The 27266-nt window shown below is 43.2% G+C and overlaps 1 protein-coding gene across 3 annotated transcripts in view; it reads left to right on the top strand.

Moving 5' to 3' along the window:
- Positions 1-27266, top strand: part of TRERF1 (transcriptional regulating factor 1) — a 138162-nt gene that overhangs the window by 15924 nt on the left and 94972 nt on the right. For 2 of the 3 annotated variants that reach the window (XM_084622246.1, XM_084622247.1), the window contains one exon: positions 27105-27155. The gene's annotated coding sequence lies outside the window, so the exon portion shown is untranslated. Of the gene's footprint in view, positions 1-26479; positions 26603-27104; positions 27156-27266 lie in introns of those variants that run through there. The other variant, XM_084622248.1, reaches the window with a different exon arrangement.

Here is a 27266-nt window from a genome sequence, read left to right as displayed (position 1 = left end):
AAATTAATGAGAGAGGAGGTTGGAAGATCCTAAACAGAACACAGATAATACAAGTTATTGTACAGTCATGTGCTCCACCAGTCATTTTAATCTAGGCACATATGTAATAACCTGAATCCTAACAAAAAATTGGATTGCAGAAGGGAAAGATGAACCAAGTGGGTTAAACTGATAAAGAAAAAATCATTATTATGACTTCACATATAATATAAACTGTAACTCTATACTTTGCTACTGAGCACTACTATTCTTTATATTTCTCACCTTGTGCTTTTTTAGGTAAGAAAATAATTTGTACTGTGATCAGTTCTGTTTGTTTTTATTTTGATAAAATGTTGGTAACCGAAAATTAGGTTACATGACCACAGTATCCCCTGTCTGTATTACAAAATTTGCCATATCAGGGCACTGTGTGGTAACATTATTTGGTCTTGCCTATGTAGACAGAATATGAATTCACTAGAATTGCATCTACTTATGCCAGTGGTGAATTTGACTCTGAGGCTGAAATATAGTTCCAGACCGCGGTTACGATGACATAGACTTTATGCAATTTGTCCGTGCATGGAGCCAGTGGCATTCAGCAGTGGTGTATCTGGGCGCAATCAATTGCATGATTGGGGCCATGGTTTGTCCTATTCTGACAAGCAAATCTTCAGTCTTAAGGTACAGTAATATGTAATTTACTGACATATTACATTCTGTAGTATAGACTGGCCTTAAGTATCTATTGTTAAAACGATTTGACCTCCTTTTTAATACCACAAGCATAGCTATTAAACTGGTACTAATCTTCTCCCCTTTCTTTTTGTATTAATTTTGAGGCAGATACTGTACCAGTTCAGAGCATACTTTAGCCAATTCACAAACATTAAAGTTGCATTTATGATTTTGTAATTGAAGAACATGTATAGTGTCTGATAATTTCATTTTATATGTTTATATTTCTGCTAAATATACAGTTGTAAACAAAATAAACTCAGAAAACTGTTATAGAAAAAGAAAATTTTGGGAAAACTTGGGAGCCAGTTGACTTCTGCTATACAAAAATATAGAAACGTTTACAGAAGTTTTTCTTTTCTTCCATTTTTGTTCCTTTTTAAAAATTATGAACCTCTAATTTTTGTGTGTGTTGCTGTTTGGCGCTTTCTACTAGATTGAGCCTCTTGTATTTAAAAAAAAAATTGAGTTTGATTTATAAAGCAGTGCATGAAGAGGTGGTGCAAAAATACCATTAAAAATGGCAGTTCAGCACGTTCTGTATTCCCTTATAACTAGGCTCAATATATTTTAAACTCAGCCTTTTAAAAATTGTTATGAGACTGCTTCTAAAATATCACAATGAATCCTTAAAATTAGAACTTGGCTTGTTATAATACACCAGAATTCAGCTAATGCTTGTTCAGAATCCCCATTGTTTGCCTCAAGTATTAAACTAAATTAGCCCATTTTAGAGCTGCTTATTGACATTGAAAAGTTACAGATTTGGGTCTTGTGGAATTGCATGAATATATCAAAAGGCAGAGTTTTTTGTCTCCCATAAAGTGAGCGTATTTGTAGGTGTTTAAGCACATGTGAATAAATACACACACACACACACACACACACGTATGTTTGTGAGCTTCTGTTGTACTTCATCATAGCTAGCTGCTCTGCTTAACAGACGTTATGTTATTACAGGAACTTGTACATAGACATGCAAATAACTGTAGAATGTATTGTTCAGTTCTACAATGTTTTTACATGGTTGACGTAGTAGGAAGCATGCAGCAGTGTGTCCTTGTGCTTATAAATACCCAAGTGAAGCTGAAAGGCTCATGGAGCAAGATGTGTCTGTGGTAGAAAGAGACCCCTTATTCAGTTCCAAAGGAATAGAAAAAGAAATGGTGAGTTCCCATGTGCGAGGAAAAGGGTCTGCATTCTTTAAAAAGGAAATATGTATCCCTTTAAAGATTAGGAAGTCAGGTGCCACTAACCCTGCTTCATAAAAAGCAGACTTCTCAGGCTGTAGAGGACTTTACAAGATAGGCTGTGGGAGAGAGCAATGGGACAAATGCTTGTAGAAGCAGTGCGAGCAGACCTGCCTACCTTCGCTTGACAGAAAGCAGGAGAGAAACTCAAACTTAGATGACATTTGTATACAGTATAAAATATCTGCCCCTGCCACGTAATCATGTTTCTTGGTCAGTTATCCTCATCCACACTCAAGTTCATTAATCCATATTTTTTTTCATTCTCTTATGCCAATTCACCACCTGGTCCCTCTCTCACCATCCACGATCTTCCCTTCCACCAGTGCATCCACACCCCTTTCCTGTCCTCTCACAGAGTACAAATATTCCACCTGTATTTCAGAGGTAGGTCTTATGCTTAGGTCCCCTCCTTTTGGCAGGTGGGGGTGTGTACTTTGCTGCTATGTGACACCTCTTTCCTCCTAACAGCTGTACTCCCTCAGCTCCTTCCTCCTTTACAAAGTCTGAACCTGAGAGCAGCTGAGGGTAGGGAAAGTGCTGATAAGAGAGAGTCTTGGCAACTGGCTTCACCTACCATGGACTGAAAAAGCCAGTCTTGGGGGTGGCTGGATGCAAGAAGCTGGTCTGGAAAGCTGGAGGTTTAGTTGGGTTTAGTTGAGAGCTGTGGCAAGTATGATGGTGTGTTAGTTAAGTAACATTTGTGCTTTTTTTTTTTTTTTTTCCTCTTGAGAGGGGAGTTGTGGTTTTTTGGGGTGGTGACATTATTAATTTGTTGAACACTGACAGTGTGGAGTGTTGTTATGAGGAGCTTACAGTTTAGAAATGGATGTCATGGTCCTGAGCTACTTCGTGAGCGATGAACTCTGCTGAATCAGAACTACTTGAGTTGGGCCCAAAATTGTAGCCTGGTCACAGGCTGAGTCCTTCAGGTTTGCCTGTTATGTGGATAATAATTCTATTAGCTTCTAAAATTCCTTCAGGAGCAATGTTCTCCTTGGCTGGCAGCCCTTGAGGTGATATAGTAGCAGATGTAGAACCATGTGAGTCAATACTACTTCAAGCTGATGACAGATATATGGTGCCTGGAGGGGAGGAGGTCTATGGTGATTATTCCTAGTAACTAAGAGTATAGTATTTTTGTCACACTCATGCCAACTAGATACCAGAGGAAACCACCACCCACTGAGCTGGTGAAATTGACTGTTGTGTGAGTGCACATGCATCTCAAAAACTTACCCCCAGCAGGTCTGTCCTGTAGTGACACCCTGTCCTGTACCATCCCAGACCTTCTTTGTGCAAGTCCTTAAACCAGTCCCCTCCTGCATGTAGAGTCAAATCCACAGAATATCAGGAAAGGAGTGGGGTGTCAGTGGGCATTGCTTGGCTGGTAGATCTCTCTCTCTCTTCCCCCCTCTCTCCCCGTTCATGCACATCTTGCTAATGGCTACTAAAACTGCCCCCTAAATACTCTCCCCACCAATGACTAATTTCTTGTTTTTTATTTTGAAAATCTGGTCACCCCAGGCATGTAGTGTAGAGCAGCTTTACTTGACTCTGTTCACTCATGTACCCCAAAACCTAGAAAATATAGTCGTGGGGAGAGGTGGAGGAAGTGTTTCTGTGGGATCTCAGGGAACTGGGGAGCATGCCTTGGAGCTGACACTTCCCCCCTTCTGTGTCCCCTGATCTGAGTAGTTTGAGTTCCCCTCTGCAGGGGAGAACCTGATCTTTATCGTTTGTAAAGCACTTTGAGATCTTCTGATGAATGATGCTCCTATGTACATGCAACATATTATTTTACCTTGTGTGCTGCTATAGCAGCTGGAATCAACAGGTTTGGGTTTGCTGACTGTCCTATACCATAATCTTCAGAGGTTAGGAGGCAGGGCTTCTCCACTGAGATCCTATGGGTCTGAAATACTCTTAAGTCTACTTGTTCATCAATGTAAATTGGCCCAGTAGATGGTCTAGATTTTTTTTCAGTGTTCTATGGGTATAGGTGGTGGTAGTTTGTTTTTTTTGTGATAGCGTCTAGAGGCTCCCAACTGAGACTGGGGCTCCTTTATGCCATGCTCTGGACAAATGCTTTGCTTAGCAAGCGTGTCCCTGCCCTGAAGAGGTCACAATTTAAGTAAACAAGAAGAGAAAGAAAGTAGTATTGTCCAAGTTTACAGATGGGGTGCAAAGTGACTTCTCAGAGGTCACACGGGGAGACTGTGGCAGAGCCTGGAGCTGAACTTAGTTTCAGTCCTGCATTTCTGTCCAGTGCTTTAAACAAAGCATCATCCATCCTTCCTCACTTCTCTATTTGTTGAATGTTGGAAGGCAGGTTAGTGAAATGTTTTGCAGATTAGTTTGGGGTTTTATTGAGTAAAGTTGCCTTCAAGTTATATTTTGTTAGCTATCCAGAGAGCTTTGGACACAGCATAAATAAAATATAAATATTAATTGCATTCAGTTTGGAAAAATAGTGAGGAATACTCACTGTCTGTCTCCTTGATTTCAAAATGGTAATGAAAGCTACTTGTTGTGAATAGTGGTTGGCACAAAACTGTGTTAGCCAGCCGTGGTGACCTTATTCTCTTAAAATATTTTATTAGTGTCCATTATGCAATTAAGTGTAACAATCCTGTAAAAGTCGTAACTTTTGATTGGCAGGAGGTCCTACATGCATAACAAATATTAATGATCCTTTCTTTTTTCTCTTCTGTTTATACAGATACTCATATCTTGTACTATCATACACGTTTACACAAAAGGTATTGTGCTTGTTAGGATTTAGAAAAAGAAAATACTCAAATATGAGTTTTTACAAGTCATACAAGGGCAATAATGCAATACATTTCCACATGATATTTTTAATAATTACTTTTGAAAATACATAATGTTTTATGAATTTGGCTAATAGTTAATCTTAATTTTTTATTATAGTTTTCATGCTGGTTCCCTGAGCTCAAGAGAGGCAAATCTTAATGTGATAGTTAAATATAGCATAAGAATAAATACCACTATAGTGGGGAGGGTTTGCCTTTTAAAAGAATATTCATTGAATCAAAGTCTTAGTCTGCAATATTTTTAGTGGCGTAGCCATATTTAGTAAACTTTTGTATGTGCTTTTTAAAACTGTTTTTACCTTGGGCCAGACGTTTAAACGTATTTAGGCATTTAACTTCCATAAATACTTTTAAAAATGTACAATGATGTCTTTGTGTTTGCCTGCTGTAAATAAAAATAGAATGCCCATAACCATTTGTACAGCAGAGGAGACATTTTCTACACTAGGGTGAATCTCTAAATCACTCATGTGGAGTACAATATGAGTAAAGTGTAAAATACTGAGCAGAATCACAATACCAAACTCAGATTGTACTACATGTATGGAAGTCAGTGAAAAGTCTAAACAGGGTTAGACTTTATAAGACTGGAACAAAGATGGTTCTGAGCTGAGCAGTTCTGTATATTGTAGGAAAAGAGCAGAATTAATCTCTTTATTAAAAGTATCCTTTCTCAAGCTTGAATGTTTTTCATCACTAAAGTCTCACGTTTTTACAACCTCTGAGCAGATTCTGATCTCATTTACAGTGGTGTGAATATAGAGTAATTCTACTGAAATTGGTGGAGTTACTCTATATTTACATCAGTGTAGCTAAGATCAGAACTTAGCCCCATTTTTGCATTGACTGAAGAAGCCAAATAATGTCTCAAAAACAGTGGGAAACTGGCTGGCATTAAGCCTAAATAAAGTGGGTTTATGTAGAAAATCTGTGGTTCCAACAAATCAGTACCTGGGGAATGCTAGGGCGAAAATGCCCCCCATAGGTAAAATGCCTCCTATTATCAACCTTATTAGCATAGTATTAGATGTAACATTTGTAAAAAAATACCCTAACCTCTCAGCAGTCTGACTAGATCCTCCAGATATCCTTCGCTTCACCACACTCATCCTAACATAAGCAAGGAGTTGGATTCATATTTTTAGGACTAGTGGAGAAAAGACACTTTAATAATTTGGAAACTGAAATAAGTGGGAGGCTGCTGTTTCATCATGTGAACTACAAAAGCAGCAAAGGGGTTGCAGTCAGTTCCTGTGAAAACCGAGTTAGTAATGACCGTTCAGCATTGTTGGCACAAGAACATCTTGTAAAGGAAAAGATATACATTATAGAAGTGTTTTTCAGTATCATTCTTGTAGTCAGTGAGGGATTTGAATAGGTAAGAAATTTAGGATTTGGTTAATTTTAATTAATTTGAAGAAAAACAATAAATCGATAACATTGAACAACATTTTATGCTTTGGCCAATTGTAAACTGTTTTGTCTTTTTTTTTCCTTATGATGGAGTTTATTTTGAGACATCAACTTTGGAACAAAACAACGAGCTATATAGAGACTTTTAGTTTTAAAATTGCACTGAAAATATATGAATGCAAACTTTGAAGTAGTTGTGACACTCAATATCTTGTCTTAAGCCTGCGTCAAGATTTCACACCAAAGAGTGCAATCACGAGATAAGCTGGCCTGTTGCTCGCTGCTGCTGGTTCTTTCTCTCTTTCTTTCCAACATCTTTGTTTTTAGAAACCCTCTAGGGACACTGTAAATGGCAATTTTGTGGGATTGGGCCCCAGTTTTTACACTGTCAGCAGTCTTTGTCTGATGGAAAAAGTATTATAAATTGAACATGCCAAAGTATTATAGTGTACATGAATACTAGGAGTATAGTAATTAAGTCTTTAATACACTTCTTACTTTATTTGGTAGTTCACAGTTAAATTGTGGCACCACGCCCGCTGCTCAGTCGTTCAAAAATCTTGTCCTGAATCCTTATCCTGATAGTGAAATGCTGTAGCATCAGTAATGTAATTTTTGGTTGAAAGAATGAAAAGCAAAGAGGAGAGATAGTAACAGGAAGTGGAGATGTAAACTGAGCATGCTTCTCAAAAGCTTTTAGAAAAATGCCAGTTATTTTGTAAATGATGACGCTATCTTGAGTTTATTATATTAGTCTTTTAAAATCTTTCTTTAAAAAGAAAGTGTGTGCTGCAATGAGAGTATCACCACATTACTAGCTTTTACAGTGATGCTTTGGTTAAAATTTACCTAGGCTGAATTACAGTAAATGGTCTAAAATGGTTTCTGTTTTATCAATGACTTGATTTGGTGGGAAGAAATGAGAGCTATAGCTTTGTTAAGCAGCGTTTTCCTTTTCTGAAGGATAGTTTATTTTCTCCCCTCCCACCGAAAGCAGATACTTTCAGGTGTTTAAAGTTTAAAACCCACATGTTGCCAGATTAAAACCTTGTACCCGAGACAAGTATAATCAGATTCTTTACATGCGGTAATCCTGTTTTGGTATAACATTGTAATGAAATTTGTACATGTTAAAGTACAGTAATACAACATCACTTAAAATTCACATTCCAGAAGTGGTAGGTAACTTGATGATATCTTTGGCGGGAAAATCATGGTTTAACCCATTCCTGTCCTTTGGTTATGTATTTCGCAGGACCATGCCTTTTCAGGCTGCTCCTTTGCTTTTAGTGGAAAACCACACTCTGAATGCAGCACCTATCTATAGGATGATGCAGGTGCCTTTGTAGAATGCACACTGGCCACCCTGCAGAACCCAAGAGACTAGTTAATTATAACATGTCTGTCTTTGCATGTAAATGCAGTCTACAAACATTATCCATGCAAAGAGTTTGAAACAGTCACATTTTTAAAACTACAGACATGTGAAAACAGACTATAAAACAAATTCCTATTTCAGGCAATTGTTGACAAGTTAAAATAAAAATGATTGACGGTTAAATTATTAGGCAGTTTTACTACTGTGTAAGGAAGATTTATGCTGTGGTGAATAAATATTGCTGTAACCCAATTCAGAACTTCTCAAATCCAGGTCTATAATGCTAAAATATAAGAGATTCTTCATTATTTAAGTGGAACATTTTTAGTGATATTTTGGCTTTTTCCCCCCTCCTTGACTTGTGATGTTTAAGGGTTGTTTTCAGCAAGACTGTCTTCCGTAGATTGTTTGAGAGGCACATTAAAGAATGACTCCATAGTCAAGGGTCCATTATGGCAAACACTTACTGCCAAGAGTATTTCCACTGACTTCAGTTGAATGCTCCCAACTCCCCAGAATTAGCTCAATAGAACTGGTTGTAAAACACACCTTTTTTGCCTTAGCAGTAACATGTCAACTAGATAAAATTAAATATTCCTTTGGCCTACATATATACCCCTTAATGTCTTCTTTTTTTTTTTTTTTTTTTAAGGCTCAAATTTACTTTTGTCCTACACAAACCTAGTGTGATCTCACTTTATATTATTATTTATGACAGAGTGCTTGAGTGGCAAGAAAAAGTTATTTGCTAAATCTGTGATGCATCATTTTGAATAGAGCTAGGCAAATACCACCAAAAAAGTCTGAGATTAATCAAAAACTAATACATTTAGGCTACGCTGACACATTCTTGTGTTTGCTTTTCACAGATATTCAAGCAATTGAATTTTATTCATGAATACTCGCAAAAAGCTAACTTTATGCTCAGACGTTCAAGTACTTGTGAATAGCAAATGTTAATCTTGTGCAAATATTCACACTGGAAATAATATCATTCATATGGAATGATGGGTTTCCCAATATCCCCCTCATAGCCTTGAGGCAGTAAATTAAGCAAGCTACGCAGGGATCAGACCATACTCTTTGCAACTAGGACCACATGTGCACATGTAAATAAGTGTGAGCCAAAAAGCTAAATTTAAATGTTGAACCTAGTCGATAAATTTTGTAGTGGAGTATTTTTTTCCCCTAGGAATAATAAGGTAAGAGGAAATGAAGGCAAGGCCTGTATAGCCCAGAAAGGAAAAGGTTTAAAGTGTTACAGTATATACTTTCCTGATCCTGTTTATCTGCTACTCATGTCATGGCTCTTTAAGCACTTTTCCTGATAAGTATTGTGCTCATCCTATCAGAGAACAGAAACAATGCCACATGACTTGCGTGACCAGTTATAACTAACCAGCACAAGTCAAATTTAGAATGTTGTATCAGATAGTCACAGTGACCTGCTCACAATCAGTTTTTTTTAAAATCTCAAACTGTCAAATATGAATACATTCAAGAATATTCTGTAAATAGGGAAAGGGCAAAATTGATTGAGCATATCTTACGCTCTTATTTCCTCAGCTTTAATTCTGAACCACTTTTCTTTTCTTTTTTTTTTTGTTTTTTTTTTTTAATTTAAACTCTGGTGTTTAGTCTTTTTGTTCCACTTTTGGGCTTTAGCAGACAGTGTTTTGCCTACATTTTTATCCGCAAGTTATTTTTTTCCCTGCTAATAATGCAGTCACTAGTCAGACTGTTTATAAAACGAGAACATCCTCTTGGACTAAATGTGTAAACAGTCTAAAGTATGTGTGTGTGGGGGGGAGAGGTTTTCACAAATTTTATTTAATAAGATAGGCAAACTACATAAAGCTGTGTTTAAATAAAGTTAGAATAATGGCATAAGTTAACAGCAAGAAATTTCACTGTTAAGGCTGATGCTACAAGTTTTTTTTTTTTTTTTGACACAAATGTAATTTATGGATGGAATAGGAGTCTTGAGAGAAGGTTGGTGCGGGGGATGGGGACTCACCATACCAGTGGAATAGAAGAGTTTCAGACCAAGAAATGGAAGGGGATTGGTGATGAGACTACTAAACATTTTTCTTCTTGATCACTGGCTTATTTCCAGTTTAAGGTCATTGAATTTGGTCATTAAATAATTTAAGGTAATTAAATCTGGTCATTTGCGGGGGTTCACTCATACTACTAGGGTTGCCAGGTGTCTGGTTTTCGACCGGAATGCCTGGTCGAAAAGGGACCCTGGTGGCTCCAGTCAGCACTGCTGACTGGGCCGTTAAAAGTCTGGTCGGCAGCACAGTGTGGCTAAGGCAGGTTCCCTGCCTGCCTTGGCTACATGCAGCTCCTGGAAGCAGAGGCATGTTCCCCCTCCGGCTCCTAAGCATAGAGGCAGCCAGGGGACTCTGCACGCTGCTCACTCCTTAAGTGCTGCCTCCACAGCTCCCATTGGCTGGCAACCAATAGGAACTGCGGGAGTGGCACCTGCAGACAGGGCAGTGCTTAGAGCTCCCTGGCTGTGCCTCCGCATAGGAGCTGGAGGGGGACATGCTAGTGCTTCCGAGAGCTACTTGAGGTAAGCGCCGCCCAGAGCCTGCACCCCAACCCCCTGTCCCAGCCCTGATCCCCCTCCTGCCCTCCGAACCCCTCGATCCCAGCCTGGAGCATCCTCCTGCACCCTAAACCCCTCATCCCCAGCCCCATGCTAGAGCCTGCACCCCCAGCCGGAGCCCTCACCCCCAACCCCACCCAAACCCACTGTCTCAGCCTGGAGCTCCCTCCTGTGTCCTGAACTCCTCATTTCTGGCTCCATCCCGGAGCCCACACTCCCAGCCAGAGCCCTCACCCTCTCCTGTGCCACAACCCTCTGAGCCAGCCTGGTGAAAATCAGCGAGTGAGTGAGGGTGGGGAGAGTGAATGACAGAGGGAGGGGGGGATGGAGTGGTAGGGGGCGGGGCCTTGGAGATAGGGCAGAGCTTCGGAAGAGGGGCAGGGCAAGGGTGTACAGTTTTGTGCCAGTAGAAAGTTGGCAACCCTGACTCATACATAGGCTCCCTGAACCTGGGTCTGGGGCTGTAGGAGTAAGTAGATGCTATGCACAGTCTCTTCCCTTCCCAGGTGAATGGGCAGAAGCTTGGCTCCCCACTCCAACCTGGTGCAGAGGGTAGTATTCTGCCAATGGTAAAGAATCCTATCTCTCTGAGGCCCAATTTCTTCCCTGTGTTACTCCTAGAGTGCTGCACGTTGTTCTGGACGTTGTTCAGGGAAAATGGAATGAGCACAATCAAGCCCTTAGTCATTAGTAACCACAAGTTGTTACCATCCAGAGATTTCTTGGTGATCTGTTAAAGACGTGAATAGTCTCAAGCTATTTCCTGGCAGTTCGGTGTTCACATCCTCAAGCCCACTATTGCCCTGGCACTGACACTTGGGGAAATCTCCGCAGACCACTGGGACTAAGCTATCCTCTCACCTTTAGAGGGAGTCTGTCCAAGTGAGGGTTGTTCACATTGCCTTGGAGGGATGCTGTGCAAGTGAAGCATTCTTGCTGCATCTATTCTGGACAGGAAACTCCAGAGCAGACAGCTTAGTACCTTTCATGATGGCTAGATTGTGTCAAAATAGGAGTTGGGTGGCGTGGAAAGGAACATTGTCATGTATGGCAGTTCACAATTTGACTTTTTTTTTTTTTTTTTTTAAGTTTTACTCATCTGTTGCTGAGTAGCATTTGATTCACTTTAGTTTGATTATTTTATTTTTAATTCCAAATATCCTCTTATCTAATGTCAGCAGGGTTTGCAAATCAAAAACAGATTTGAGCATACCATTAAATTTGGGTGACCTGTGCTAATCTAATACTAGCTACTGTTTCCTGCTTAGGGCTTCTTCCCCATCCTTGTATGTGGCATATATACAATACTGTGCATACTCAGACTCCATTTGGAAACGAAATACAGCAATGTATAGTAGCCACTGCTCAAAGTTTAATATTTCATCCATGTATATTTTACTGCATACTCCTTTTTATAAGCTTGTCCTGAAGAGATGGGCTTGTTTACAGAGGGTGATTCCTAAGCTCTAGGGTTGACATCAAGAGTATGGTTACATTCTATCCGTTTTTAAATTTGCATGACTGCAGGTTTTCATATAGCTTCCTATGTGCCTTCCTCTGTCACTTCATTTTAAAAATTCCCATAGGGAGAGTCTCACAGCTGGGGTAGGCCTGTACTGCCTGTCCTTCACAAGATATTTACATAGCAGCATCTGCAGGAACTGCAGAGTGAAATTGATCCAATCTTGGGTCAGTCCAACTTTGATGTTCCTGCCAGGCTATGGGACAGGTTTGGCTTAAGGGCCCTGCGTTTTTGTGAAGACTTCATAGACTGATCTTCCATCAGCAACTCATTGACTGGCTTTAGCCTTCCTTACAGCAGCAGAACTGAAGAGACAGCAACTTGCAGCCATTTTTCAGGCACTTTTGGCTCCACAGATTTTATGGCCTTCCCTCCCTTGGGAAGCCTCTATGTGGTAGAAGCACAGACTTCTGCTGGAGGGGAAGGAGGAGAGATTAACATTCCTCTCTTCTTTTCTCACTTTTTTTCCATCCCATGGGCAATGGAGAATTATGAATGTGCTGCAAGGAGCACTTCTCATGGCTAGACAAGAAGACCACAGAGAACTGACAAGATAGTATCAGTTTCAAGTTACTGATTACACAGACACACAGATGAATTGGGAGCACAGAACCCCAGAAAGGGAACGTGCCAAGGTGCTGTAAGGTCAGAGGGAAACATGGAAGGACAAATGCAAACTGGGTTGTATCGAGGGTATATCCCTGTGATCTTGGAGCAGCACTTTGAATTTTTGGGCCAACTTTGGTTTTGTGCTTATGTTGCAAGCAGGGCTGGGAGTGCTGTGTAGCCCCTACACTCAGACCCTAGAATATACTCTTATCACAAGGTAACCTCCCTTCCCCTTAAACTGACTGACTGGAGAAGAAGCAATGAATTCCTGAAGGAAGGTTGTGCAGTGAAACCAGGAGCAGAAAAGAGATTTTTAGTAGGGTGTTCTCAGTGCAGAGGTTCTTGCCTCTAGAATGTGATTTCTTCCGTTGCAGGGGCCTGGGTTTACTTTCTTTCAGAGCATGATGCAAGGCCTGTCTCTTCATTCAGGCCTTTCCAGAGTAAGTGGTGTAAGGTGTTTTTTTTTTTTTTTTTTTTTTTTGTGGGCTGGGAAGTTCTCTGTTCAACAGAGTTGTTAAAAAAGTCCTTACTGGCATTGAAGCTGAAGCTTAGACCATAAATGCATGTACCGTGATAATGATTGATATCACTCCCCATTATAAGATCAGGAGTTCTTAGTTTCATTTTGTGAGGTTGGCAGGGAGGGAGGGAGGGAGATCTCTCAAATACACGGTTGCAAACTGGTGCTGCCGCTGTCGTAGTTGCTGTAGGTGGAACTCCCCTTCTGTGTCTACCACCAGCATCTCCCATGCGCTTCTAGAGATAGGGTACGTTGCCCCTCTACAGGTCACTCCAGCTGCTCACAAAGAGGAGGCAAGGCCGAGATGTTGCTGTATCATGTCAGGGTGCTACAGTAGCCACCAGCAGTACCTGCCTGCCCAGCACTGAGATCAGAGTCTGTACTGGGAGGGAGCCTGAAGCCCCATTACCCCCAGAGGGTATCTCCACGACTACCAGCAGGCAAAACATCATGTTTCACAACTGATCCAAGCATTTCCCCAGCCCCACACACCCCAGCTATGGTAGATAGCCGGCAACCAGGGTAGACCTTCCCAATTTAGGAACCAAAGGGAGGGGGTGCATTCTCTCCATGGACCACTGCCAGGAGACTCCACTCCCCATCTAACCAACAGCTCCCACAGCCAGAGGTCACAGGGTGGCTGTTGGTTTCAGTAGTAGCTGCCCTATAGGGCAGGGGTTCTCAACCTTTTTCTTTGAGCCCCTCCCCCCCCCCCCCAACACGCCATAAAAACTCCACAGCCCACCTGTGGCACAGCAGCTGGTTTTCTGCATATAAAACCAGGGCCGGCATTAGGGGGTAGCAATCAGGAAAATTGTCTGGGGCCTCATGCTACAGTGCTGCTGCATGCCCCCCTCCCCCCCCCCCCCATGAAGCTAATCTGCTCAGGCTTTGGCTTCAACCCCAGGTGGTGGGGCTCAAGGTCTCGGGCTTCAGCCCCATGCGATGGGGCTTTAGCTTTCTGAGCTGGGCCCCAGCAAGTCTAATGCTGGCGCTGCTTGGCGGATCCCCTGCAACCTGCTCACGGCCGCCCAGGGGACCCCGGGCTCCTGATTGAGAACCACTGCTATAGGGGAGCCACCTGGACGATCTGAGGCTGTGGGGAGTGGGAAGTATGAGGGTTTAGAGGTGGAAGAGTTGTTGCATTTGGATGGGGTGTGGGTAAAAGGTTTGTTGGATTTGAGGGTTGGATGAGTATGTAACTGATTTATTTTTTTTATGGTAGTGCAGAAGAGTACAATTAATAGATTGGGGGGTTTTTTGAGAGAGAGGGAGGATGGGGCTGTTTTATCCAGGGAATATGACATGTATCACTGAATGAGCTATGAATCTTATGGCGCTCCTTGTTATTTTGGCAGCACCTAACTGACAAAGGCAAAGTGTGGTAAGGACAACATCTGAGAGTAGAGGTCAAAATCTCCTAACTAGGTATAAACTGGGGGGATGGGGAAGCATTTCTTCTACTCTCTGAGGAGCAGGTGAGGTTCAAATAGTCCATGTTGCATACTGAATTAAGAGTAGATAGACCATATATTTCCCCTGCAGAGATGCCAGCCCTCACTAATTTTCCATAATCCTCCCACTTTTTACATGGTACAAAGTTACTAATTCAGGTATAAATCTACTAATTTTGCAAACATGCACACACGTGTGTGTGTTACTCATCACCACTTGTGACAAAAACTGCAGATAGTGCCATGGCAGCGGGGGGGCGTTCTTCTCCATCAACCCAGAGCACGTGCACAGACTGCTTGGTGAGGGCCTGATAGGATGCAAGTTGCAGCCATTTTGAATGTGTTAGGGCACTGCTGGATTCACCACCCAAGGGACAGGCTGTGTGTTGCACGCTAGCTGTTCTGTGTGGGCTCTGCTGGAATATGTTAATGCACTCTTGGTACCTAGAGCACACCAGCATGGTACACACAGGGCAGTTAGCTCTGCACACAGCCTGTGTTTTGGATGGTGAATCTAGCAGCACCACAAAACTCGATTGACAGTCCCCATGTCTTGCCTCCTCTCAGACCCTCACTGTACAGTCTGCGGGGGAGCAGAATCCAGAGGGGGCAGGAAGAGACAGCAGGAGGAGAGAGGGGATGTGACAAAGGAGGGATAAGAGGAGGAGAATCATCCCAGGAAGGAGGTCCAGGCCTGGGACTGGCCAAAGTAATTAAGGGCCCTTGACAGCATAGGAGGACAGCTTTCCTAGGGCTGTTCCTCCCTCTTTGGTGGTGGTGGGCGTCTGGGCCCCCTCCCTTGGCTATAGACAAAGGGTGAGGAGAGGTCCCAGTTTCTCTGGGGAGAGGGGAGCATGGGGGAGAGAGGTCCCAGTTTCTCTGGAGGAGGAGAGAGAAGCAGGAGAGAGAGGTCTAAGCAACCTTCCTAATTCCTCCCTAATTTTTTCTTTTCATAAACATCCCTAAAAGTGTCAGAACAAGTGTCCCTGACCCATCAGCAACGCCTACATCTTTTATAGGTTGAGCTCCCCAGCTTAGTCTTATCCAAGCTCCCATTTCAGTCTGGGTTTGGGAAAACAAGGACATCTGTGTCCTACTAACAAAGGTACACCTTGGCTGCCGCATGACGGTGGCATTGCAGGCCAAGCAGCCTCTCAATCTCAGGTCTGTCTGCACGTGCCTCTTACACATGAGAACTGGCTGAATAGAGACCTGTGGTGCTCTGCAAAAGACCGCCTTCAGGGTAGAAGAGCAACTTCCCAGAGCTACTCAAAAATTATTCCATCCACTTGTGTCAGTCAACAGCATGTTGCTGTATCAAAGGCTTTGGACAGACCTGGAAGACAGCATGGACACATGGCTTTTGCTTATTAGTAGAAGAAGACTGATCACTGAGACACTCTGGCCACTGTGTTGTACCCAGGCTTCGAACTACGCTGTCAGTGGTCAGTTAAATGTTGAAGATCCCAGATTGCACTAGAACTCCTTTGCTAAAACTGTTCCAATAATCTTTCCTAAAAAGCAATGGTTAAAAGCATAGTGGTAATTTAATGAGATTAATACCTTCATTCTAGTGGAAGAGCAGTGTGCCAGGTAGATAGAAACAACTGGCTGTCCAACCGTTGCTCCAGAAACTGTTTGGATGACCATCTTAATCTATGATGCTTGGTTTGTAGTAGCCATGTAGAACATAGATTCATCTTGCATATATTAGAAAAATCTCAAAGTACCTTTAGGGTTGTCTGTGAGTGATGCTGGCCACAGCTGACACAGGAAAGATAAATTTGCCACCTTGTGATGCATCTCTGCTCCCACCGAGTTGGATAATTGTGTTTGAATCTAGTTGATTCTATCTGCAGAATACAGAAAACTGTTCAGCAAGAAAATGAGAATTCTGCCTTTAGAGTCAGCCTAGATTGACGAGGCTTTTTGTCACTGGAGCAGTTCTGATTGGGACTAGGTGGACACTATGGTGGAAGAGAGTTTTCTAGGCCTCACCAAAGACGCTGCATAGCATCTCAAATTCTCCATGCCCATTTTCTCACATTCAGACTGACTTCTGCCAGAAGATGTTCCTCTCCATTCATGATTCATACTATAGCTCATCTGTGAGGATGGCACAAATGCTTAGGAGATACCATATTGATTATTGAGGCAAAAGGGTAGCCATAATGCTCCTCTGTCACAGGGTGGTTACTGACTAAGTCTATGCAGTATTCTCCCTATGTTGGTTTTTTGCAACCTGTTTTATATTCAGCCATTTCAAAGAGCAGACTTATGAAATAGATCCTTCTTCCTGAGGGGAGTGAAAGTGAGACCTCAGCCTGATGAGAATAATGAACAGACTCATTCTATAAACCTTCTTTTCCTCCCTGCTTCTCCACACTCAATCTCCAGTCTGACTTGATTCATTTTATTAAGTTGACCATGGTAGAGTGGATCTTTCTAGCTTATGTTTTCTATAACATTCCCCACTATAGAGTCTGAGCACCAGTTCTGTCTTGGTGGTTCAGTGTGAATGTGACAAATTAATAGGGTCTGGGAGGTTAAAAAAGTCAACCAATTAAAAAATATTTACATTAGGAGCAGCAAAATTACATTTAGTTCTGTTAAATAGAACAAACTTTCCTATGGTTCTTGTATGAGCTTTGTGAATATAGCCAGCAAGAGGTGAGATCACTGGAATTTTAGAGGTCTGGCTATTGAAGGTTGTCTCCGTGAGTATGCATTCATTTCCCTATATCACTTGCATCAGATCTCAGTCATGACTGCCAGTCTTCTGGTTTTTGTGCATGTGTGTGGGGTTTTTTTTTTTAAATAAAATCTTGCTCTTACATGGACAGAGCAGCTGATCCCCATTTAGAGAAAACAAAATTATAGTGAAGACAACTTATTTTACCCTTGTCTGGTAACAGCAAAAACAATCAATCAGTTCCTGACAACAAAAATGGGTGAGTAGTGCAAGTGATAACTAAAAAGAGGGAATAGTGACAAGGAATTTCGTCTATGAAGGATGAGGAAACAGCATTCATTACATGAAGCATTTTTAATACTTAGTGTACGTTTTTCATCTTCACAGTGCTGTACAAAAATGAATTGTCACAACACCCCTGCTAGATAGGAAACTGGTGGTATTTCCATTTTACAGATGGGAAAACTGGGGCACAGAATGGTTATGGGATCTGCCTTTTTCAGAGGTTCTTAGCACTTGCAGCTACCATTGACTTCAGTTGGAATTGTGGGTGCTTGGCATCTTAGAGTGTGAAGCCCTAGCTACTTGTCTAAAGTCATAGTTGTCAGAGCTGGGACTACATCTCAGCATTTCTTAGCTCCCAGTCTGGTGCTCAGAGTGGGGAAAACTAATTGTCACACACATGGAATGGGGAGTTAAAAAATTAAGACAGACTAAAAAACTTTATTTAGTCTTTTTATTTAAAAAACAAAAATGAACAAAACCCCTCATGATTTTGGGGCCAGTCTTGTTACTTTTTTAATTTTGGGGGGTTAGCAATGTTGCAAAAGCGATTTGGTTTTCTCAGTCCATGGTATATGTTAGTTTATTTCAAAAATTACCATGTTTAATAACTGGTTGCTTATATGTAGACTGTACCTTAGGCTGTATTTGGAGTGTTGCATGTCAGGATTTAGATGCATTGACGGGGATTTGTAGAAACATCTACAATATATGACACTAGTACCTCTGGCCAATGGTGTTAGTCCCTCATCTTCATAATTACATAATTTAGCTACGTATATTTCATGTGATGGTGCTGCGTTTTATTAGGTTGACATATCTAGTCATAAAATTGCACGCTTTGACCTTCTAACCCCTTTCTAGGAGGGGAATCTCTTCCAATATTTCTTACAGAGCATGTTGTAACAAACATTCTTATTACTTTTATATCCAGGATTGTAAAATCATTGCAGGTGATTCAATCCCCTAATGCTATGTAATTAATCTGAGGGTAGAAATTGCCTTTTTTCCTAATTTATAAAATATTAGATTTTTATTTCTGAATTGCAAGGCTTGTATGCTGCTGCTGATTTGCTTTCAGATTGGTGGTAAAAAGATTTTCTTTATTGCAAATGGAATCAGGATGTTTTGACTTACTGTATTCTGAATAGGGTGAGGAGATTAGCATGGTATGTAAAATATTTGTCCATAAAACCCCACACATTGCTAGTGCAAATCATTCACCCTGCCTCTGTTCCCAATTTAACAGTGTTTTTCCCCCCTCTGTAAACGATACTGTGCAAAAAATCATGATATTAATTTACTTGTATATTATATCTCTGTCTCCAATCCTTTCTTTGTTCTTGGGCAGGGACTCTCTCCATCTCTGGGTATGCCTACACTGCAAGTGAAGGTATGATTGCAGCATTGGTAGGCATATAGCCTTGCTGGCTTTAATCTAGCTGGTAGAAATAACAATGGTAGTAAAGACGTGGCAGTGTGGGACAGCCACCCCAGTGCATGCCCACAGGTGATCCTGTATATGTACTTGGGTTGCTGGTCCACACTGGGATCCATTTCCTCACATTTTCACTGCTTTTGTTATCCATGCTAGCTAGATTAAAACTAGTGCAGGTATGCCTGCCCATGCTACAGTTACACCTTAATTTGCATTGTAGACATGCCCTGTGTTTGTACAGTATCCATCACAATCCTTTGGTAACTACAATAACATAATTTTTTGTTGTTAATAAGTATACAAAATTTAGGCTTTGATCCTGTGAGCTGATTTGTGCTGGTAGACCCTTACACGAAACCCAGGTGAAGTAAATGGATCTGCTTGCAGGCACAGGGATCTTCCCAGGTAGATCAGATCTTTAATTCTTAGAATAATGGAGGCCTGTATTCAGGTTTAAGAAGACTAAGGTAACTATACTCTTCTGATGCAGGGGAAAATTTAATACTAAAACTATAAAATATTTCAGTTGATCTAGCTGAATTTCTTGCAACTTAAGTCCTTATTAAAGTTACAAATAAGGTTAATATATTTTTGAAGCATTTACAAAAACAAAAAAAAGTAGTTGATCTATGTGAACTTTCTTAAAAGTTTTGTTTTTGTTTCCCCTGTTAAATAATCACTTCAGATTTGAAATATTGCAAGAGAAGCTGAGTACTAGTAGGCATAGGACTTGCAGTTCTAAGTTGAAACCTGCCTTTACCTCTCCCCTTCACTCTGGTAACAGAAAAGTTTGCTGACTAATAGTGTTAATACTTGGAAAATAAAATGTAACCTTCAGTCAACTTTCAGTATCTAACCCAGACTTTCAGTGAATGGGCAGTGTCATGGTGAGGAATGACAAGTGGGAGGTGTGCAAGTGAATGTCAAAAATCCTAGAATTAGGCTTACATTCTTATTTCAATTTCTATTTCCTGGATACTGACTTTAAGTACTGGAATCCTAAAGTCCGAACAATGAACAGTTAAGTTGTTTTGGATAGGAACTGACACAGAAGAATTGTTTATTAATTTGTTGATAATCAGTCACCACCCAGTGCTGTCACTTCTGTACCGCGTGTTATCTTTTCTGAATTCCTCAAATCTATATCGTTTCTATGCCGCTCATGACTTCCTGTTTGTCTTTTGGCTGGTGTTGGAGTGCATACCGTGAAGTGACTAGCCCTAATGGTCAGATCCAGCTAATCGCCTAGACTCCTCAGTGCCACAGGTTCAAATCTCTGTAGAATAAACTCAGCCCTTTATCCTTCCAAATTAGATTGAGTCCTTCTTCGAGTGCTTGTTCATGTCGATTCCATTCTAGGGGTGCGCACATCCATGTGCACAGTTGTTGGAGACTTTTGCTTTAGCGGTATCTGTAGGGCTGGCTGTGGCGTCCTCTGGAGTGCTGCTCTCATGCTGCAGTATATCGGGCGCCACCAGCCTTATGCCTTCTCAGTTCCTTCTTACCCCTCATGATGATTGGTTGGAGCACCTGGTGTTGCTTAGCAAGAGGATTAGTGGTTCTTCACTGTTTAGATCGTTCTCCTTTGTTGTTTAGCCAGTGATCACTTTATTTGTTAAGTGTTCTAGTAGCAGGTTAGTAGTTAGAGTCCTGGCTGGGACTTTGTGCCCCGCTCCCCAGGCTTTAAGCTGTGTTCTGAGTGCAGCCAGCCAGTGCCCATCAGCGATCCTCACGAGAGTTGTCTGAAGTCCCTAAGGGAGTCTCATCGAAAAGACAAGTGCTGGATCTGCAAATATTTTCACCCCCGAACTCCAAAAGAGCAGGACATTTGGTTAAGGGCCCTCCTCATGAAGGCTGCTCTGCGCCCAGCATCAAAGTCCTTGCACTCTGATTCCACACCCGGTATTTCAGCATCTGCAATGCTGGCACTAGGATCCATCCAGCACCATTTCCCCTCGCCGGTACCGAAGAAGCAGTCGAAGTAGTTTGGTCTGCAGGTACCGTGCAAGGGAACTTCGGGCAAAGGACCTGAGCTAGGCCTCGTGTCTGCAACGGAGGCTCTCGGGTGGTACCGCTGTGGTCAGACCCTCTAGCCCAGCCAGGGACCCACCTCCGATTCTGGGGAGCAGTAGGGCGTCTCGGCCCATCACAGGGCGATCTGCGCCTGAGGCGGGCCCAGCGGCCAAAGAACAGTTTGGCCGATAGGCATCACAGATGCCTTGCCGCATGGCTGATCCTGCCAAGACACCAGCTTAGACGACCAAGCCGGTGATGGGACCGCCCCGAAAAGCAGTGGTCCCAGACCAGAGGCGCTGTTCCCCTTCGTCACGGCCAAGGACCCTGGTACCACAACCCCGGTCTCCAGCCAGGAGGCCTAGATCTCCAACACCATGGTCTCCGCTTACAAGATGCGGGACTCCAGAGTCGCAACGCTGATCCCCGTGTTCCTGGTACCGACGGTCCTCCCACCAGAGATTGCCAAGGCGCCAGTTGCCATCGCCTTACAGGTCTCCGAGGCGTCTGTCTCCTCCAACATGAGACCATTCCTGGTCACGGCACCAGTTGCCGGGGCCCTGGTGCTTTCTTCGAGCAGGCACCGGCCCTTGCCTTCGCTGTACCAGTTGCTGACAAGAGTCAGTCGACAGACTCAAGCTTCCACGGCCCCGACCACCAGAGGGACAGTGGTCGGATGGACAGTTTAGCCCTTCCACTGTTTGGGGCAAATCGTCTCCCAGCCAGGAGCCTGCCAAGACGCTTTCAGCATTGGCATGGGGTCAAGGGGCATGGACTGCCTCGTGGCAGTACTGGAACCCGTGGGGGGTGACTGTGATGCTGGCACCATACTCCCACCACTTCTCCCGGGCAGCATTGGACACGCTACCCCCCAGCACAGCTGGCACCAGCTTTGGCGCAAAGAGCCCAATCCGAAGCGGTGCCGAGCTGCGGAGCAGTCCCTGTCGCAGCAAGGGGATGCCCTCCAGCCTTTGGCGGTGCAGTCATCCTCATCGTCCCCAGATGAGGTGGTGGTGGGGCCCTCGCAAACTGGTAGCCCCCCTGATGACTTCAGGGAGCACCAAGCCCTACTTAAAAGGGTGGCGACCAACCTGAACTTGGAGGTTGAGGAGCTAGCTGAGGAGCCTAATGACCTCTTCAGTGTCCTTCCGTCCTCTGCCCCAGCCCGGGTTGCATTGCCCATTCACCCAGGGGTCCTAAAGATTCCCAAGTCAGTGTGGCTAACCATCTTCCATTCTGCCCACATCCAAGAAGGTGGAAAAGAAGTACTATGTCCCCACAAAGGGGTGTGAATACTATATGCACACCCTCCTGTGGGGTCCTTGATTGTGTCTGCTGTCAATGAAAAGGCCAGGCTAGAGGCACCCCCAAAAATAAAGATGCCAAGAGGCTGGATTTATGTCAGAAAAATGTATTCCATAGCAAGCCTCCAGTTTAGGGTCTCTAACCATCAGGCCCTATTTGGCAGATACAATTTCAACCTGTGGGACTCCATCGGGAGATTCAAAGCGAGCTTCCCGCAGGATTGGGTGCAGGAGTTTGCCACTCTCATAGAGGAGGGTAAGGTGGTAGCCAGGGGTGTCCTCCAGATGGCCTGGGACACCACGGACTCGGTGTCCAGGATGGTTGCCTCTGCAATAGCCATGAGGTGTAGCTCCTGGTTACAGACCTCCAGGCTGTCCCAGGCAATGCAATCCACCCTCTAGGACCTCCCGTTTGAGGGAACAGGGCTCTTCTCTGAGCTGACTGATGCTAGACTCCCAGGCCACCCTCTGCTCCTTAGGCCTACATACTCCTCAGCAGGCCAGAAAGCCGTTCCGCGTGTTCCCCCCCCCCCCCCCGCCTCTGCCGTCATCAAGGTCTTGGGGTACCCCTCGTTCCAGCTTCTACAAAAAGGACCAAGACAGGGGTTTTAAGTGATGCCACCAGTCGTCATCTCGTCCACGTGCCCAGCCTGATCCTTCCAGGGATCAAGGCAGCCAGAAGCAGTCATTTTGAGGGTGCATCCAAGGACGATGCTGCAGTCACTGCACCGGATCCATTCCCCGTCTTCGTCAACCACCTCCACCCTTTCCGGTCTAGGGTGACCAGATAGCAAATGTGAAAAATCGGGATGGGGGTGGGGGATAATAGGTGCCTATATAAGACAAAGCCCCAAATATTGGGACTGTCCCTATAAAATTGGGACATCTGGTCACCCTGTTCCAGTTGGCCTGGTCCCATATTGCCTTGGACCTCTGTGTTCATCACAGTCTCATCGGGCTATACCCTGTAGTTTGTAGCTGACCAACACTTCTGCCACCCTTCCCTGTCCCTCTTCAGGGACACTTCTCATGAGCAACTCCTCGTTCAGGAGGTTGAAAACCTCCTGTGCCTAGGGGCAGTGGAAGAGGATTTTACTCCTGTTACTTCCTCTATTCTGAAGGCAAAAGGGGGCCTCAGACCTATTCTAGACCTGCACCGCCTCAACGAGTCTCTCAAAAAGTTGAAGTTTTAGTATGGTCTCCCTGACCTCCATCATCCCCTCTCTGAATTCAGGAGACTGGTATACCACCCTTGATTTAAAGGACACTGCTTCCATATTTCCATATTCCTTGGGGCACTTGCTTTTCCTCTCTTCCACATTGGGCCAGCACCATTTCCAGTTAACAGCGATGCCCTTTTGGGTCTCGTTGGCCTCGAGAGTGTTCCCAAAGTGTATAGCACCAGGGGCTGCTTACCGGCAACGTTGGGGAGTCCTGATTTATCCGTACCTCGATGACTGGTTGGTTGATAAGGTGCCAGGCCTCTGATCAGGCATCTCAATCTGGTCTGTTCCACCTACTGCGACCTGGGCCTCATAATAAACGACAAAAAGTCGACCCTCGCCCCAGTGCAACATATAGAATTCATTGAGGCAGTACTTGACACCACTCGAGCCAAAGCCTTCCTCCCAAGACTCAGTTAATTATAGCTATAACATTCCATTCAATCTCACATTAATTCACACACACACACACACACACACACACACACACACACACACACACACACACACACGTTGTTATCATAGTTACCAGCCTTAGAGTTGCTCATGCCAAGCCACTGGCCAGGTGGCCTGGACATGAGGAGGGAGCAGGGCCTTGTCAGATGCTCATCTGATGCTCCTGGAAGTTGGTTTGCAGAATCAGACCCCAAAGTTCTCGCTTTTTAGAGTCTATTTTTATAGGAATTTCTTCCTATGCCAGTCTATGGGAATTGCTTCATCATGCTGTTGCTGAATCAATCAGCAGATAGCACATTCCTGACGGCTCCAAGATGTTATCTTGTTCTTTGGTTCTCCCATTCTTGAGGCTGTTGGGTGGATTCCAGTCTGCCCTCCAGGGGTCCTCTGGTTATTTCCACTTGACGCCTTCTTCAGCCGATGGACACTGGATTCTTAGGCTGGCACCTCCCTGATCATTCAGTTATTATCCACACCAAGCATCCATCCACATACATCCTCTATCGCTATTTTAATCACAATGGTTAATACAACAAAAGGGCGGGGAGTCTTTGGGTGCTGTTTTTGTTGTTAGAGTATTGCTTTGAGTCTCTGTGTGAATTGCTTTGAGAACAGACTGTCTTAGAATGTACTAACACAATTAGCAGCTTGCAAGTTTCACACATAGAGGGAGAGAAACAGTACCAAAAACCAAGAGACCTCTTAATTAGTAATACCCTGGAATTTAAACTCTGGGGAATCAAACTCATTTGTGATTTTAATACAGAAGCCTCTTTTAAACTTCTTTCTTTAATATGATCCAACACCAGAACTGTATAGATTAAACTTGCTTTCAGAAGGTCTAAATAACTTGTTCAATCTGAACTGGTTTAGTGCTCATGTGAACACAGAATAGCTAAAATGGTTCAGCTAGTCCTCCTGCTGCTGTTCCATAGTGCATAAGTGACCTTTTCAAATCTTCCACAATTCACTATGTCTGGAAGCTGTACTGATGCTATGAAATAGGTACCAAGAGGGCATTGCAGTTGACATGATTTAAAACAGCAGAGCTGATGTGCAACTGGTGTTCTTAAATTGAGTCATCATAGCTAATATGGAAAAAATGAAAGGTTCTCAAACTGGTTTGGTCCAGCTGACTCAATTACAAGGGGTTTGTTGCTGTGGTGTAAACAGTGTTAGTCATTTCTGCAGCCTTCTCAGCACCCATATGAAGTGGCACCTGAGCCTTTTGTTCAGTTGCTAATAGGCCTCTTGATGATGGCTGACTAGCCAGTTTCATTAAGGTTGAGTATTGGTTCTTCCTTGTTGTTAAGGGGATTCCTGTAGACCTTTACCATAGGCACTGTTGGTAATACATCAACTAGTGTTTGTTTTACAGGCGTTTAACTGTATAGGGCCAAACACAAACAAAATAGCCATTTGGCTGGGCTATCGTATCGTGCAAATTCTGTAGCTCAAGAGTCCTGATTCCTTTTCTGGCAGTGGCCATGTTGCTAACACCAAACATTCAAAAATCGTGAGTCCGAGCCCAAAAATTCATGATTGGATTAAAAACAAGATTTAAAACTGTAAATAAATTACATTTTTTGCCTGCTTTTGGATGTTTCTCACCTTGTAAGGGGAAGCTCTCCACTCCTAGATTTCATATTGTTTCATATTCTCTGTGTATATATAAAGCCTGCTGCAGTTTCCACGATATGCATCTGAGGAAGTGAGCTGTAGCTCACGAAAGCTTATGCTCTAATAAATTGGTTAGTCTCTAAGGTGCCACAAGTCCTCCTTTTCTTTTTGCGAATACAGACTAACACGGCTGCTACTCTGAAACCTGTCACTCCTAGATTGTGTAAGATAATTTCAGGATCAAAAATAACCTTAAATATACACAGAATGTGGCTTCCCTGTTCACTGCTTGGAAGGGACTGCACTTACTCTCTCCTGTCATGTGAGAGAGAAGCTGGCACTCAGTGACTCATAATTCCCCCTCCCCATCCGTAACCAGGTAGAATAGGCAGCTGTCTCACTCATATTCTCCCTTCATGATCCCCTATAATCTCCAGTCCCCCATCTACCTCATTAACTTGCCCACTTATATTTCCCTCTCTTCACCTTGTCTCCCCTACCACAGGCTCTCTCTCTGCCACACTATTTTTCCCTGCACCCTCCCAGTCTGCCTCCTATTTCCTCTGCCCCTTCCCCGCTCCCCCCGGGTCATTTCCCTGATCATCCCTGTGCATCCTCTTTCTTAGCACATTTTCCCTTGTTCCCCCCCCCCCCCCAAATGGTCTCATTCCTGAAACTCTGCATTCTCCTGTCCCCTGGCATTCATATGGAGGCTGAGGAGCCACTATCTTCCCTCTGTTAGCCCCATTTCAGCCAATGGGAGATGGCATCCATCTTTGCTGGGAGCAGCCTCACTTTCCTCTACAAAGGTCAAAGGCATGGTAGCTAGTTAGCTAAGGGCAGCCTGTAGCTTGGGTCCTGTTGACAGAAATGAGAGACGCTGTCTCCTTTTGGATGAGGGCAGATTTCATAGGATTGAAGCCAGCAGTCAGAAATTCATGAGAACCCTTTTAAAAAACACAACAAAATAGAAATGTTGGGACTTACAATAAAACTGAGAGAGTGGGTAATGCTGCAGTGTGTTGGTGGGTGCCAGACTTGCCATTGGAGCACCTTTCCTTCCTCCCGCCAGCAGTCTTTTATTCTTTTCCCTTTCCAGAGCCTGGGGCCCTTGTAAATCTTAATTCTGGTTCTGCAAGTTCCACTTGGGAGCCTCGCTGACAAGTTGGTCAGAAGTATGAAAGCATTATAAGAAACACTATGAGATGAAATCACTTTGTTCATCGAAATTGCACTGTGGGATTTTGGAAGGAACTGGTAAGGAAATAAGTGACCAGGACTTCCTGTCCCTGCTAGTTTGGGCTTGATGAGTTGCAATGCCAAGGTTACTTGTCTTAACATGTCAGAATTAGATTAATACTGATCTTCTGAAAAGTGGTACACTTATGTATATTCAGATTATTTTAAAAATCCATTAATGGGAGGTACTGCGTTAATGCATTTTGCAGTAACACTCTGTTTTGCAAACATTTTGTTTTATTATTGGGTCCTTGAAATGATAACCACTGATTTAGTAAACCTACAGTGTAGTAAGTAAATTGAGTAGTAATGGCCTGTTCCTGCATGATGAAAGTTATTGGGAATATAAGTACTGACATTCTTGGGAGCAGGATTGCGGCCTAACTAAGCAGGTGTTTTCTGACTAAATGGATATACTGTAGCTTGTTTTATTTTGTTCCTTTGTTAATTCAAAGGAGCACAAAAATCTTTTACTAGGCTGTAAAACCCCTAAACATATGATACGTTTTTGTCCCCGCAGAAGCCTGCTCAGGAAGACATAAGAAAGTTGATCTCAATAATTCAACAACAGGTAACTTAAGTTATAGTTTTATTTTCTTTGCTACAAATTATGGAGAATTCTTTCTTCTGCAGTTGGGAAAATTCATAGATCCATTATTTTCTAACTTGAGTACATGGAGAT

Source organism: Lepidochelys olivacea, assembly GCF_965140295.1.
Source record: "Lepidochelys olivacea isolate rLepOli2 genome assembly, chromosome: 3".
Classification (NCBI taxonomy): Eukaryota; Metazoa; Chordata; order Testudines; family Cheloniidae; genus Lepidochelys; species Lepidochelys olivacea.
The sequence above is the reverse complement of the archived record's forward strand: the minus strand, read 5'-3'. Positions and strand labels throughout refer to the sequence as shown.